This window comes from Maylandia zebra, linkage group LG3, assembly GCF_041146795.1.
Source record: "Maylandia zebra isolate NMK-2024a linkage group LG3, Mzebra_GT3a, whole genome shotgun sequence".
Taxonomy (NCBI): Eukaryota; Metazoa; Chordata; class Actinopteri; order Cichliformes; family Cichlidae; genus Maylandia; species Maylandia zebra.
Genome location: NC_135169.1, coordinates 5,949,581 through 5,953,471, shown reverse-complemented (window position 1 = coordinate 5,953,471; position 3,891 = coordinate 5,949,581).

Below are 3,891 nucleotides of genomic sequence, written 5' to 3'. Positions count from 1 at the left end.
AAAGGGGTGGTGGGAGAGGGCGTCTAAAACGACTGACAGATCCCATAAAGGGACCAGTGGTCTAGAAACTGGGAGCGTTCGACGCACCCCTCTCATGAAGCGACCTACAAGGGGGTGCTGCCCAGCAGGTTTATCACCAAGCCCCACGTGGCAGGCTGAAATAGCTGCTAAATAGACCTTTATAGTGGAAAAAGCTTTCCTTTTGTCCAGCAAGTCTTGAAGAAAACACAACAGCTCCACCACTGAACACAGAAAAGGGATAATCTGCTTTTCATGGCACCACTCTTCAAAAACACGCCATTTACTGCTGTAAATGGAACGAGTGGAGGAGGCTCTGGCATTCTGAATGGTTTCAATAACCTTCGGAGGCATGCCTGCTGCCTTCAAATTCCACCTTTCACTGGCCAGGCCCAGAGAGCAACCTGGTCTGGATGGGGATGGTATATCTCCCCCCGCGCCTGAGACAGAAGGTCCCTGCGGATGGGGAGTGGCCATGGCTCGTCCACCAGAAGCTGGATGATTTCTGCTATCCAGTGTTTGGATGGCCACCGTGGAGCTATTAAAATCAGAGACAGCCCCTGATCCCTCACTCTGATCAGTGTTGGGGAGATCAGGCTGAGGGGAGGGAAAGCATACAGCAGAGTTTTTTGGCCATGGATGGGCCAGCGCATCCACGCCCAGTGGCGCGTGTGCGTCTGACAGGGAGAAAAACTGGGGGCACTGTGTGTTTTCTCGCGAGGCGAAGAGATCTACGGCAGCCCGGCCGTATCTCTGCCAAATCTGCTCCACCACCTGTGGGTGAAGCCTCCATTCTCCGAACAGCGGATTTCCTCTGGACAGGAGGTCCGCCCCCCTGTTCAGAATTCCTGGCACGTGAGTTGCCCGAAGGGTGCTGCTCCACATAATTATTTCCCTGGCTAACCTGTGTAGCTGCCGGGAACGGGTGCCGCCCTGGCGGTTGATATAAGCAACTACAGTGGAGTTGTCTGTTTTCACTAAAACATGTTGACCCCGGAGATACGGCAGAAAATGCCGTAAGGCTAGGAGCACCGCACGGAGCTCAAGCACATTTATGTGATTCAGAGTGAGTCTCTGTGACCAAACGCCATTCACTGCTCTGCCCATCATAGTTGCACCCCAACCTGACAGGGATGCATCTGTGGTCAGCGTCACCCTGGATGATACTGCCCCGAGCGGTACCCCCGCCACGAGAGCTGTCGGGCTCCTCCAAGGCCGGAGAGCCGCGATACACGGCTGCGTTATTTTTACACTGACTGAGATGTCGGCGAGGGCACAGCTGCAGAGAAGCGACCCACCGCTGAAAATCTCTCATCATAAGCAGCCCCAAGTGTACCACCGATATCACCGAGGCCATGAGGCCGAGACAGAGTCGGAACCGCACGACTTTCCCCAGCTGAAAACAGGAAAGACAGTGAGTGAAGGATGCGATCCTCCGCTCTGAAAGTGCGATACGATAAGAGATGGAGTCTATTCTGAGCCCCAGATACTCTGTAAACTGTGCGGGTTCCAAGTGGCTCTTTTCCAGGTTGATTGTGAACCCAAGCTCCATGAGGTGATTCACTACCACCTCGGAGTCTTTGATCGCCTGCTTGCGCGATCGTGAGCATATTAGATAATCGTCTATGTAAGAGAATATTCTGATGCCGCTGTTCCTTAACGGAGACAGCGCTGCCTCCACACATTTGCTGAACACCCTCGGAGCTAAGGATAGCCCGAATGGGATAGTTTGAAACTCGTACGCTACGCTCTGATAAGCGAACCTGAGATATTTCCTGTGTGGAGGATAAATGGCGATGTGAAAATATGCGTCTGATAGGTCGATTGTAACAAACCAATCGCCTGTGTGAATTGAGCGACAAAGCGTCTTGTGTGTGAGCATTCTGAACGTGTACTTTCTCAAATGCTTGTTTAACACACGCAGATCCAGAATAGGACGGAGCAACGTTCCGTCTTTTTTCGGGATGAGGAAATAGCGGGAGTAAAAGCCCTGCTGAGCTTCTTCGCGTAACTTGTGTAACAGGGAGGATATTTCCTCCTCCAGCACATTCGCTGAATCTCGACTGGCCACAAAAGCTAACACTCCGCCGAATCTCGGTGGTTTTGCCGCAAACTGTAGTCTGTAACCATGGGAAATGGTTGACAAGACCCAGGGATGAACTGCGCATGCGCGCCACCGCTCCAGCCGCGCTGCGAGCGGGCCTCTGAAGAAGCGGTAGCGTGACGTCACCCCTGTCACCCGGAAGGAGTTGGGGCTCTCCCCCTCGGGAAGAGCGTGAGCTCCCCCCGCTGGGAACAAAGACAAATTGCAGTGATTTTCTTTTGTTTTTATTTTGAAACTGTGGGGACATTCTGCCCTTGGCAAACTGCCTGGCTGCAGAAATGCACGTTTTATTTCTTTTGTTACCCCCAAACCACAGTGAAGTGTCTGATGACTCTGGGCAGTGCTTGGTGACACAGACAGAGTGCTTAGAAGTGTTTGGTGACACTGCGCCATTTGTCCACAAATCTGTCCTCCCTGAACTGGAGGAGGAGACTGAGAGGGTGCTCCTGGTGAACTGGAAACTTCCGGAGACCCTGAACTTTGGAGTGATTTGGTTACCCCTTCTAACACCTTCCTTCTCTTTGGGGAAGAAAAGAGGGGTGACACAGAATGCTGCAGGTGTGCTAGGCTGACCGCTTCTTTTTTCCCTCTCCGGGGTGTGACGGCTTGTTCTTTGCAGCAACTGCTGCAAAGGAATGCTTGCCCCAAGGTCTTCGGTTCTCTACCTTGGCCTGGTGGGCACCCTGCTGGCCTCCTGCTCCTCTCTGCATTCTGACCCCACTCTGTCTCCCTGTCACAGCTGCTGCTGTTGCTGCAAAGCCAGCTCTTGGCACCTGCTGGGGCTGAGAGTTAGGTTTTCTGGGTAAGCAGAGGTTGAATGCTTCACCCTCCTGCTTTCTGCGGGTGCTTGTTTCTCTCATTCTCTCCAGGGCTGGGCCAAAGAGACCCTTGGTTGGGTCATAGGCTGCATCCATGACCTCAGCCTTCTGAGCATCACCTAGGCCTGACAGGTTTAGCCACAAGGCTCTCTCACCCGAGACTGCAAGGCCCATAACGCGACCACACCCTTGGACTGCTCCCCTGGAGGAGCGAAGAATGAGATCATTAACCACGCAGATTTCATCCCAGAGGGCTGGGTTCAGGGAACCCGAGTCAAGCTGACGGCCCACGTCTTCCAGAATTTCTTCCTGATATGCTGATAGCAGTGTGACTGCATTAAGCGAGCATACTGACTGTGCAGCATATTTGTACGTCCTTTGATAAATAGAAGCCGTGAGGCGATCTATCTTGTTGGGCAAAGAAATGCCAGAAGAAGCTGAGATTGCCCAGCGGTTAGGGTGAAGGTGATACGCCACTGAAGGCTCCACTGCTGGGGGTTCGGTCAGCCCCAGTTCACCCATCCCCTGGATCTCAAGCTTAGAGCAGCCCTTGGTCGGAAGCTTGCTTTTAAAAGGGCTTGACCAGTAGCGATGCCTAGCTTGGCAGCAGCCCGTTTGCAGACCTCGTACAAATTGCTGTCCACCACGGGTGCAACTTCAGCCCCACTCGGTGGCCTGGACTGCTGGGGAGGAAAGGTAGAGTCATCCTCCTGTTCCTCATCCATGTCCTCCAGGTCGAGGAGGTCGGAGTTGGCATCGCCCTCCGCGTCCTCGCCACCCGGCTCGCCCACGTTTTGATCGAGGAGGTCCTCGAACGATGGGGGCATGAGCGGGGACTCTTCTTCCATCATGTCCGCCCAGCTTGTGGAGGCTCGCGGATGACGGATATCGCTCGTAGCAGTAGCAGCCGACAGGCAGGGGTCCTGACTGTTCGTTACTGCTACTCTCAGC